This window comes from Schistocerca nitens, chromosome 1 (assembly GCF_023898315.1).
Source record: "Schistocerca nitens isolate TAMUIC-IGC-003100 chromosome 1, iqSchNite1.1, whole genome shotgun sequence".
Lineage (NCBI taxonomy): Eukaryota > Metazoa > Arthropoda > Insecta > Orthoptera > Acrididae > Schistocerca > Schistocerca nitens.
The window spans coordinates 773,851,670-773,864,744 of NC_064614.1; the positions used below are offsets into that span (position 1 = coordinate 773,851,670).

The following is a 13,075-nucleotide window of genomic DNA, read 5'->3' on the forward strand; positions in this document are numbered from 1 at the left end:
ATAAATTAACAGAAGTTCTAGATAAAGTCTCAAGTACAAAGGTCAACATAATTCTGTGTGGGGTCGTTAGCATCAACGCTAATATCATAAATGAATTGAGCAGCATCCTCATAAATGTCCTTCAAAGTTTTGGCATATCCATAATGGTCAATAGTGCAACAAGGGTTACTACAATGACTGCATCAGTAATTGACCATGTGGCCATAAATATGGACAGGGAAAAATGTGATGTAGCTGTAAAAGATCTAGGACTATCAAACCATCTCTGTCAAATAACAACAGTAAAATCAGGCATCGAATCATTCCCTAAGCTGCAAGCCTACAAACGACATTGATCAGAAATCACAATAAAAGATTTTTCAAAATAACTAGCAAAACAAAGCTTGAATGAAGTGTATAAGGAAACCAATGTGAATGTGAAATTCTCTAAATTCTCCACATCATTTAAAGTGAACTATGAAAAGGTTTTTCCAAAAGTATGGATGTCTGTATCGACATCTCACAAAACAGATGGATAACAGCAGGTATTAAGAAGTGCTCCCAAACACTTAAACACCTCAGTTCCATGAAAAAGAGTCGCAATGACCCAGAATTCTTAAATTTCTGTCGTAGATACAAAAAGATCTATAGGAAGGTGCTGATTGCTGCAAAAAAGTCATTTAATGACAAAATCATATATAATGCAGAGAATAAAAGCAAATCAGTCTGAGTTGTTATAAAAAAGGAAACGGAGATAGGCAAACAAACGCAGAAATACGTACTGCTAAGGGAGGGGGATAAGGTAATAAATATTCCACAACACTTAGCAAACTATGTAAACGAGTATTTTTAAATATTGCAGAGCAGAGAAGTTGCAGCAAAAATTCGTCAAAACAAATATAACACCTATAAATAATGTTGCACTAAATACAATGACGTTACTTCCAACTACAGAGAATGAAGTCAATAAAACTGTTCAAAAACTAAAAAATAAAAGATCAGTAGGCTTTGATGAAGTACCAGTGCCTGTACTGAAACAATGCATAGAGATTTTACAAGGTCCCTTAACAAATACAATAAATGACTCCTTCACATCAGGGACATTTCCAGAGCAGTTAAAACTGGCAAGATTTGTACTTTTGATTAAGAAAGGTAATGCAGAAGACATAGAAAATTACCACCCCATTTCCATGCTGCCACCATTCCTCAAAATAATAGAAGAAATCATGAAAGATTAATGAATTACCGAAATAAATACAATCTTTTAAGCGAATAACAGTTTGGTTTCCGAAGTGGCAAAAATACTGAGTCAGCCATAGTAGAATTAACAAAAGTTGTTCTTGATGCTCTTGACAAAGATGAGTGTGTCACGGGCATATTTTTGGACCTTTCTAAGGCCTTTGATACAGTCGACCACCAGATTCTGTTAAATAAATTAGAAGCATTAGGAATAAGAGAGGTAGCTAATGACTGGTTTCGATCATACTTAGCAGATAGGGTACAAAGAGTAAAGGTAACACATATTTCAAATAGATCTAACCATTTAGTAAAACACTTATCAGAACCAAAATAGGTTATAAAGGGCTTCCGCAAGGTAGCATATTATGACCAATACTATTCCTGATATACATCAATGACTTTCCCAGCAGTGTTACTCATGGTGAAAAATTTTCTTCGCTGATGATAGCAATAACATAGTCACTGAGGCAACAAGAGAATTTCTTGCAGAGAAAGCAAATGAACCTCTCAAGGAAGCTCACGATTGGTCAATAAGCAATAAAGTGACATTGAACATAAAGAAAACTAATGCCATGAATTTCAGTTTGAAGAGGGAAGATTACAAATTAAATGTAGATGGCACCTATATAGACTGCGTAAGAAATGCAAAATTTCTAGGAATGAATATTGATTCTCAGTTGAAGTGGTGTGAACACACAAAGGTACTTGCAAGCAGAATGTCATCAACATGTTATGCCCTTAGAATCGTATCATCAGTGTGTAACATGCAGTGTCTTTTAGTTACATACTATTCATATGTACACTCAATTCTTAGCTATGGCATTCTTTTTTGGAAAACAAATGCACGAAATATAAACACAATTTTTAAACTCCAGAAAAGAGCCAGTAGTCGAGCTCATTGGAAAGACGTGTTCAAAACACTGGGGATTTTAACTACTCCATGTGAATACGTTTACCAGTCGGTTGTACACATCAAAAATAACATTGGTGATTACTGCACAGACAGCTCTGTCCATGACCACGGAACAAGAGCTAGACTCAACTTACATTTACCGAGGAAAAATAAACATAAAAAACTCAAAACAGCATTTTCTACCAAGGAATAAAACTGTACAATAAATTACCAAAAGAGATGAAAGAAATTGCAAAAATATACTTATTTAAAAAGGCAGCTGAAAACTACATACATTTTATACATTGAAGGATTACTTAGGTAAAACAGAGTAGGGTTTGGTAAAAGTTATACAAATAAATAATAGTGATTATAAAACATCCACATAACACCTTCACACTGTGTTTTTTCCTTTTCTGGAAAAGCTTACCCCTAAACTATGCATAGCATAATACTAACACCTCTTGCTCTTTCTGAGCTCAATATCTAAATGGTTCAAATGGCTCTGAGCGCTATGGGACTTAACTACTAAGGTCATCAGTCTGCTAGAACTTAGAACTACTTAACCCTAACTAACCCAAGGACAGCACACAGATCCATGCCCGAGACAGGATTCGAACCTGCGACCGTAGCGGTCGCGCGGTTCCAGACTGTAGCGCCTAGAACCGCTCGGCCACCCCGGCCGCGGCCGCTCAATATCTCTCTCATTATAGAGTGATACTGATTCTGTTTTTCAGGATAGTAAATGGGAGGTTGCGGTACAGAAAATGGCCCAGAGATCACCAGTGTGTGTGTGTGTGTGTGTGTGTGTAGTGAGCGAAGTGAAACAGTGTGTATAGTGTGTGCAGTGACTGATAGTGAGATATGAGTGAACAGTGTGGCATTAAATTATTCAGTAAGTTATTTGTAAAAGAAGTATTGTACACCAGGAGTAAATCTAATGAATGTCTCTAACTAGAAGTCTGTGAATGTATGTGGATACGAATTAGCTTATTTTAAATTGGTCTAAACTTGTAAATATTTTGACATGTCCTATATCCTTGTAAAAATTGGTCTACTGATGAATAAAGCTGATACTACTACTACTACTACTACTCTTATTACTACTACTAGACAAACGGCACACACAGCATTCATTAGAATGCCAGCAGTCTATTGGAAAGAAACGTCGGCCCTCTTTCTGAGAAGCGGCGAGAGGCGGAGCTACGAGAAACCTGTACGCTCTCGAGCTGCTGCAGGGGACTCGTTCGCTGCTGTTAAAGTTTTAACTGCCTATACGGAATAAAGCCCATCTTCGACGACAAAGGCACTTCCCAGAGGGTGGAAAGATAAAAGAAAGGGGAGGTCAGTTCGGTCGGCTCTTCCGCAAGCACTCCTCTGTGGAAACACGTGTCGCAGCATTAAGCAGGCACTGCAGCAGTGAGCTCGCGCTCTCGCCTGCTAGATTGTATACGTGATCAGAGCGGTATGCTCTGTCTTGCACGTGCCGGAAAAGGTAAAGCTCCGTCCGTTCAGTTTTTGTCGACACGTGTACATTCGTAGGTCCATCTGCTCCTGCCCCCTCCCCCTCCCTCTACCACGTGGACAACTGAAGGGTGCGGCGAAACTTCCATTTGTGTCCCATTATCAAAGGCAAAGACGATTAGATCAATGACTTAAAGGAGACTGCATACACGAAGAAGAAACAAACGAGACTGTCCGCGTTACTTATTTCTACTGGTAGGTTATCGACGTTGCACTATGTCCTTATTGTGCTGTAAGAGCCATCGAATTCGATTGATTCGGTGCTAGTAGTCGATAAGTTTGCGAGGTGCCGGGGCTAGCAATGTATTTAATAGCCGACCGCGGTGGTCTAGCGGTTCTGGCGCTGCAGTCCGGAACCGCGGGACTGCTACGGTCGCAGGTTCGAATCTTGCCTCGGGCATGGGTGTGTGTGATGTCCTTAGGTTAGTTAGGTTTAAGTAGTTCCAAGTTCTAGGGGACTTATGACCTAAGATGTTGAGTCCCATAGTGCTCAGAGCCATTTGAACCATTTGTATTTAATACTAAATTCTTCTAGAATCTTCATATATATATATATATATATATATATATATATATATATATATATATATATATATATATATATATATATATATATGATGCTACCGAGCTAGGTGGCGCAGTGGTTAGCGCACTGGACTCGCATTCGGGAGGACGATGGTTCAATCCCGTCTCCAGCCATCCTGATTTAGGTTTTCCGTGCTTTCCCTAAATCGTTTCAGGCAAATGCCGGGATGGTTCCATTGAAAGGGCACGGCCGATTTCCTTCCCCATCCTTCCCTAACCCGAGCTTGCGCTCCGTCTCTAATGACCTCGTTGTCGACGGGACGTTAAACAACACTAACGTAACCTATATGGTGCTCTAAGCTCCCCCCCCCCCCCCTATTCTAACTCCGACTTTTGCTGTTGCACATGGATTAAAAAGAAATGCGAACTGACTGTAATCGACCCTGCAAGTGGAGTAGAAAAGAGTTTGGCACATGAAAATAATTTAATTTGAAAGATAAGTTAAATAAAGGAAAGTTTCATTAACGTAGTGAGAAATGAAAGGGTTGCTCTACCGATTAACAGAATGAAAGTTCTGTCCAAAATAACAACATCATTTATTATGACTGAAATCGAAATAATAAACAAAACACATGAAACAGATTGGATACTCAAATAAATGCTGTGAAGGTGAAGTTGTCCCTAAACTAGATTGTGACATTTATGGCGAAGTGGTATGTGGAGCCAATTCCTTGCAACTCAAACCTTAAGAGAAACACACACAACCCAACATTAATTACTGCTACAGTAGTGAGAACTCAGACAATGAACACCCAAGACAGAACAAAGTTAGAAAAAGACGGACAGGCGCGCTCTGCTGAGCTCTGATTATCACCTGGGAAAATCCCTATCTGCTGGTGCTGCGGACATACATTACCAAACTGTCTTCTTAACTGCAAGAACACGATCTGGCGTCCCGCAGGCGATGGCTGGTTGCTTCGACGTCCCGTCGTGGTGACGATAATGTCGCGAGTATAGCCCGAAACAAATTATCCTGGTCTGGTTGTTCCAGACTAAAGACTTCCTAGCAATACAAATGCGCCTCTGAGGGAGACGAAGAAGGCTCGCCACACAATCACTGACGGTACAGTGATTGAATTTAACAAGTGAAGTCACACAGTAACTCCGATACAATCAACTTTAGCCAAAACTGCTCAAGACAGACAACATAGGCTGCTTGTACACAGAACGCTCAATTGCCAACTGTACTCGGAAAGTTACGTTAAAGTCGAAACTTCAGCAACTTCGTCAAACAGTTACAATTAAATAAACGTATATTAGACAGCCAACGGAAGGCAGGCTGTCCAGAGCAGCGAGAGCTCAGTCTTGTAACCTACTCCGACCGAAAGGCGAGAGCCGACCCTCTAAAGAGCACCCGTACAAGCCGAACACAGAACATTCCCGCCCCCACGACAGTGGCCTTGGTTAAACGTTCCAATCAGCAACTCGAAAACCGGCGGAAAATTCCACTCTATTGCTGAAGCACTACCATTCCGCCAATGGAGATTCTTGGCGCCAATTTCTGCGCCGATTTTGCTACGTCACGGAGCTATGCCCTGAGCAAGCCAATCACAGTTACGATTTTGCAGAAAACGCGGGAATTTGCGCGCCAAGACTGCCTGGGAACACAAGTCATTCCCACGCCTCGCTGGTAGCCCGCCAGAAAGTGTTTTCTCTAAGTTTCTGCGAAGAAACGGAATCTCTAGCCCAGCCGCTCCTTCAGGCCCCTGCGGGCGTGTCTCTGCCGCTCTTACGACAATGTCGGCGTCTGGAAAGCATTCACTAGACTCCCTCACACCCGTCGGCTTAACCCTTTCAAGATCAGCAGTGCCCGCCTGTCACCGGACCACCCGGGTTACGAGAGACGCTGCACGGGAAGTCCGCGTGTGAAGGAATAGCGACTTTTCACCGCATGCAATTAGAGAGGAAGATCGAATTACTCAGACTAAGATAGAAATATGAGAGGGGGCTCATGCCACCTCTCAAGTTCACTGCAGACGTGTTCGTGTTCTCTGCTGGAACGTAAAAAGTGCGGAGCTACTGCGTAGCCTCACGGAAAATGACAAGCCTTAAAGTTTTGAAGGTGGAAGGAACGGGACCAGACGCGTGTAGACTTAAAAGGGTCCCGTTTTGAAGATAATCAGCACGAAATGAACATAGCTGTCTGGCCAAAGACATCCGGACATCCCCATGTAATGCGAATTGACTCTAGATGTCAACGATAGGCGGACCCACCTAAAAGGAGTCAGGGTGTATTGTGTTGTCAATAGAGTACCAGAGAATGGGTCGGCCTGGAGAGCCCAGTGACTTCGAAGGTGGACTAGTCATTGGATATCATCCGAGTAACAAATCAATCAGGGACAAATGGTTCAAATGGCTCTGAGCACTATGGGACTTAACATCTATGGTCATCAGTCCCCTAGAACTTAGAACTACTTAAACCTAACTAACCTAAGGACATCACACTACACCCAGTCATCACGAGGCAGAGATAATCCCTGACCCCGCCGGGAATCGAACGCGGGAACCCGGGCGCGGGAAATCAGGGACATTTCAACACTTCTAAAGCTCCCCAGATGGACTGTTGTGAGGTGGAAACGCGCACGAACATCTACTATTAGAACAACCTACTAGAACAAGACCAGGTAGGCTTCCGTGTGCTGACGGACAGGGCCCGTCGAGTATTGCGGAAAGTAGCCATAAAATGGCATGAAATCAGCGGAAGGAATCATTCCTCAGCTCCACAGTGCTACCAGCAATCCAACTGGCTCAGTCAGTGTGCGTAAAAATAATGGAGTGCAATGGGCGAGCAGCTGCTCATAATCCACACAATCCTGTAGCCCAGTGTTTCTCAAACCGCCACTGGTGTCTCACGAATGCATGTCAGATGTGTAGCCAGATTTTTAATGTCTTTTAATCAGCCGCAGATAAAATGTCTAGAACATAAAAAAATTTCTTGCCAAATCGCGTTTTGGAGTAGTCCAAACTGCGAGAAATCGCCCATCATTATACATGAGTTTACGCATTTAAACATATATTCTATCATAATAATTGTTATTTGCATTTAACTCTACAACGAACGATCCCCCATTCCGTGGACAATCTTCACAAAAAATGTCCCATTTTTTGCGGCGGGCAACATCCTTTGATCCTTTGACGATGCGTTCGCCGTTATCATTGAATTTTTGCCAACTGCGTCAGTAAAAATAGTCAGTGGACACTCAGAATGAATTTCTGGATTATTCCTCTTTCACTTCAGTGTATGCATACCATGGCCGACATCAGCGTCTCAGTTGTTTTATTTTTTGGTAATTAGTCGCCACATGTCTTTTGTTTCACTGCTCTGTACAATTTTATTCTAGTTTGCTCGGTATAGTTTTATTCTAGTTTCAGTAGTTTCGTGCGTTTGCTAGATGCTAGTGCGGTCTTTTCATCGTGGTCGGATTTGTAATCGGGGAAAAAGAAAATCTTCAAACGTCGATAGCTCTTCTGCATCTGAGGGTGGAGATGAATATACTAATATTCGAAAGAAAACAAAAATAGTGTCGTCTTCGTCATGTATTAAACAGAAAACATAAAACCAGGATCAAGCAAGGTCCAATACAAGTGTCTCTGTGACAAAGAATATATAAATTTCGGATTTATGTGGAAGGCGGGGAGGGCAATCATACACCGAAATGTCTGATGTGTGGGCACAATGTTGTCGAATGAGTCTGTGGTACGTAACAGATCTCAGTAGTCCCTCTGTCAAATTTTACAATTTATGGGCGCATTATGGGCATGTCAGCAGATCCTCAAAGTAATCTAAAGTCAATTTTTTATTTTATGTTTAATCTAACATAATACAACGCGTTTCGAACATGTTCTGTTCATCTTCAGGCGTTTGTACATACATACATAAGAGAAATTTTACTTAAAAATAAACTTTCTTAAACTAGATTAATCTGGAACTCTTTGTCCATTGCTTGGTACTGTAGCGGCTGGTGTGGCATTTGGGGGGAGGAGGGGGGCAGTGGATGGTATAGCCATTATGGCCGAGAATGATACATATCTTGTCGAGATCTGGAGACAAGAAGCGTTGGAGCCGATATATTTGCTGCTGTTGCTGAGAGTTTCTTTCAGGATAACGGACGGACTCAAGTAGACGGATTGCGTTGCTATATGTACTGACGGGGCTGCCGCAGTGACAGTACCAATATAAAGGTATTTCTAACTTAAGTGCGCAATAAAGAATCCGCCAGAGTAACTACTCATTCCTTTTTACATAGAGAGGCTTTAACGGTGAAGACTAGCGACGGAAATAGTTGGGTGACGTCACTCAAACGGTTGCTTCAGTGGTAAACTAGATACGAACTCGTTATGTACATTCTTTAAAGAAATGGATGCAGATCATAAATATTGTTATTCGACAGCAAAACCTGTTGGCTTTCCAAAGGAAGAATAATAACCCAGAGTTCTAGAACTGAAATATGAACTACTTGTGTTTTTTTTGAAACTAATGTGCCGAGCTTGCATACCTTTCCGATATTTTCTACAAACTTAATGCTTTGAATATAAGTTTTCAGGGATGGCATGAAACAATCATATCATCAAACCATAAAATCAGCTCATTTTAGGAAAAAAAAACCGCCCTTTGGATCTCAACCATAGGAGAGAACTATCTGTTTTCCAGCTACGGCTATCTCATGAAGTGAGTGAATGCAGAAGAAAAAAAATCAGATGGGCAACTATGTGAGTTGCAAGAAGAGATACCCAAACACTCTCGTCGCTCTCGACTACTGGCTGGAAGTGGTTCATTGCACCTGACGAGGAAAACGTATACGAAGCAAAATTAAAGTTCTGAAAAAGAGCAACTTATCGAAATACCATCGAATACAGTCCTGAGATTGAAATTTATCGAAAATGTTCCCAATGTTTTTGGATCGCAACCAAAAGTGATATCCCCTTATCGCGAATAAAGCAATATGTCTTTTACAGTCCGCCGGCCGTGGTGGCCGAGCGGTTCTAGGCGCTAGAGTCTAGAACCGCGCGACCGCTACGGTCGCAGGTTCGAATCCTGCCTCGGGCATGGATGTGTGTGATGTCCTTAGGTTAGTTAGGTTTAAGTAGTTCTAAGTTCTACGGGACTGATGACCTTAGAAGTTAAGTCCCATAGTGCTCAGAGCCATTTGAGCCTCTTTTACAGTCCTTTTGAACGCCATACTTGTGCTAGTCTGGATTCCCTACATTGAAGAATATACACTGAAGAGCCTGCCTAACATCGTGTAGGGCCCCCGCGAGCACGCAGAAATGCCTCAACACGACTAACGTGTGAAGTAGTGCTGGAGGGAACTGACACCATAAATCCGTAAGAGTACGAGGGGGTGGAGGTCTCTTCTGAACAGCACGTTGCAAGGCATCCCAGATATGCTCAATAATGTTCATGTGTGGGAAGTTTGGTGGCCAGCGGAAGTGTTTAAACTCAGAAGAGCGTTCCTGGAGCCACTCTGTAGCAATTCTGGACGTGTGAGATATCACATTGTCCTGCCGGAATTTCCCAGATACGTCGAAATAAACAATAGACATGAACGGATGAGGTGATCAGACAGAATGCTTACGTACGTGTCACCTATCTGAGTTGTAACTAGACGTATCAGAGATCCCATATCACTCCAACAGCACACGCCCACACCACTACAGACCCTCCACCAGCTTGAACAGTCCCCTGCTGACATGCAGGGTCCATGGATTCATGAGGTTCTCTCCATACCTGTATACGTCCATCCTTTCGATACAATTTGAAACGAGACTCGTCCTACCAGACAACGTGTTTCCAGTCATCAACAGTCCATTGTCGTTGTTGATGGCCCAGGCGAGGTGTAAAGCTTTGTGCCGTGCAGTCATCAAAGGTACATTAGTGGGCCTTCGGTTCCGAAAGCCCATATCAATGATGTTTCGTTGAATGGTTCGCACGCTCACACTTGAAGGCCCGGCACTGAAATCTGCAGCAGTTTGCGGAAGGGTTGCGCTTCTGTCACACTGAATGAATCTGTACAATCCTCATTGGTTCCGTTCTTGCAGGATCTTTTTCCGGCCGTAGCTGTGTCGGAGATTTGATGTTTTACCGGTTTCCTGATATTCACGGTAGACTCGTGAAATGGTGGTACGGGATAATATCCACATCGTCGCTATCTCGGAGATGCTGTGTCCCTTCGCTCGTGCGCCGACTATACGTTCAAACTCACTTAAATCTTGATAATCTGCAGTTGTAGCTGCAGTGGCCGATTTAACAAGTACGCCAGACGCGTGTTGTCTTATATAGGCGTTACCCATCGCAGCGCCGTATTCTGCCTGTTTACATATCTCTGTTTTCGAATACGCATGCCTATACTAGTTTCTTTGGCGCTTCAGTGTAAAACGTGACCTCAGGTCTCGCCTCCTTGATACGGACGGCGAGATGAAAGAGAGTCTGAAGAGTTCATCCACGCATAAATCTACGTTGCAAAAATCGCCAGGGACAAGTATCTCAATAGTTTTAAGTTTGGTGTGCTTTAATATTTCTGGTGTTAATGTTCATTTTTTTATGTTTTTACTTAAGAGTCAAAGTTTCTTGTATGTATTATTACTTTGTGAGATTTGTTTCCTCTAGTCGTCTATAATAACAAAATATTTACTCTATATGCGGTATGTGTCTGCTGTTTTTTGGCTGGCTCTGAGCACTATGCGACTTAACTTCTGAGGTCATCAGTCCCGTAGAACTTAGAACTACTTAAACCTAACTAGCCTAAGGACATCACACATATCCATGCCCGAGGCAGGATTCGAACCTGCGATCGTAGCGGTCGCGCGGTTCCAGACTGTAGCGCCTAGAACCGCACGGCCACTCAGGCCGGCTGCTATTTTTTTATGTTCCTACTTAACAGAGAGAATTGGAGTGATTTGGAGTGATGAATCACGCTATTCCCTGAGGCAGTCAGATAGAAGGGTTTGGATGTAGCGAATGCTTTGTATCTTAATTCATAATGGCTGCTAGTTCAAAATAATATAATTAAGGTGAAGACGGCCAGTGATTTCTTCAGTGCAGATACACACCAGTCGAACTATTACTGGAAATGTCGCGAGTAATGGGACTAATGGGCAGGGACACTACAATGGTAGTGTGTGGACAAGTTGAGAATTTGGGTCCGACGGGAGGCAAGCGAGGATAGTCCGTGCAGTTGCGACGATCACTGTGTCCGGATGGCTTAGTGGTCAGAGCATTTGCCTGGTAAGAAGGAGATTCGGTTTCGAATCCCAGTCGGAGACAAATTTTCAACTTTTCCCATTGATTTAAAACAATGCCCACTCGCAGCCAATGTCCGTAATTCCTTTGTGACTTTAGGCAAAGACCGAGATGATGATTAATTGAAACCATCAGCTGCCGACAGGTGTTGTTGATATACCTCGATGGGGACAGCTGAAAGTGTGTGCTCCGACCGGGACTCGAACCCGGATCTCCTGCTTACATGGCAGACGCTCTATCGATCTGAGCTACCGAGGACACAGATGAATAGCGCGACTGCAGGGACTTATCCCTTGCACGCTTCCCGCGAGACCCACATTCCTAACTGTCCACAATCTACGTACGTAATTTACCTAACAGATATTTGCCCATCCACTCATTACTCGCGCACACTAAGGTGACGATTCCCGTAAGAGTTCGGGCAACCTGTGCGCATTCGCACTGACGAAGGTCAATGGATGGGTAGCCTTTAACTATATACATGAAGATAGTAAATGTTCTCGAAAGAACAGATACCATTGATGACCGTGTCCCAGTCGGGGCACATGTTTTCAGCTGTCTCCATTGAGGTACATCAACACTACCTGTCGGCAGCTGAGGGTTTCAATTAATTACCATTTATTCTTGAGAAGCTGCACGGTCATTAATGGTATATGTTCTTTCGAGAACATTTACTATGTTCATATGTAAAGAACGAGATGGCTACTAGACAAGGGCACAGCTGATTTTCCGCAGCATTGTTGCGGATATTAGTAGGTGGGAAAAACAGAACTGGTCCGTAAAATATTCGTCAGGCAGGCACAGACTGTCGCTTGTCGTTGCACAGGAGAACTGCCCATCGCAGAACATGCTGAGAACAGTGATGTCGATGCACCAATCGGTGCTGTCTCACATCTCTCTGCATGTGCATCACCTCCGTGATCTGTCCCGAGTACTTCGCTGTGTCACTACGTCTCAGTAAGTGAGAGGAGCAGATGTGTTTATTGGCCAGTTGAATGCACCAGATTGGTGCTCACGATATAACAGCACGTGTTACTTGTCGAGTGTGATGCGAAGCACAATTCGTGTAGAACGCGCGCAAAACTGTTAGCACAGCGTCTGAGATTGAAAGTGTTTTGGAAAATCCTTCAGAATAGTCTGCAGTGCAAAACTTACTGCCGAACTGGCTCGTAAAGGGCTCTATAGCGAATAATATTCTGTGATTTTCATTAACAAGGATCAATCTCACGTCACTGTCATTGCAAATATGTTCCGGGCTAGTTTAAACTTGGTTTCCAATTGTTTATATTAATGGAAAGAACATTAAAAGTAGTTTAATTATGAGAGAGCAAGATATTCAAGCATAAAAAGACGTTGTGGTTGAGAGTATTCAAAAGTTCGTTTCCGAGAAAACACAACGAATGATTTATCGATAAGTGCCTTGTTTAGGCTGAAATGGCTCTGAACACCATGGGACTTAACATATGAGGTCATCAGTTCCCTAGAACTTAGAACTACTTAAACCTAACTAACCTAAGGACATCACACACATCCATGCCCGAGGCAGTATTCGAACCTGCGATCGTAGCGGTCCCAGACTGAAGCGCCTAGAACCGCTCGACCACTGCGGCCGGCTC

The 13,075-nt window shown here is 42.9% G+C and overlaps 1 protein-coding gene and 1 non-coding gene across 2 annotated transcripts in view; both read left to right on the forward strand.

Moving 5' to 3' along the window:
• The window catches only part of LOC126261604 (ankyrin repeat domain-containing protein 29-like), a 627,165-nt gene that overhangs the window by 490,336 nt on the left and 123,754 nt on the right, over positions 1-13,075 (forward strand). The gene's annotated exons all lie outside the window — the stretch shown is intronic.
• On the forward strand, positions 4,261-4,333 carry Trnaa-cgc (transfer RNA alanine (anticodon CGC)). The gene has a single exon. It is a non-coding gene; the product is annotated as a tRNA-Ala (tRNA).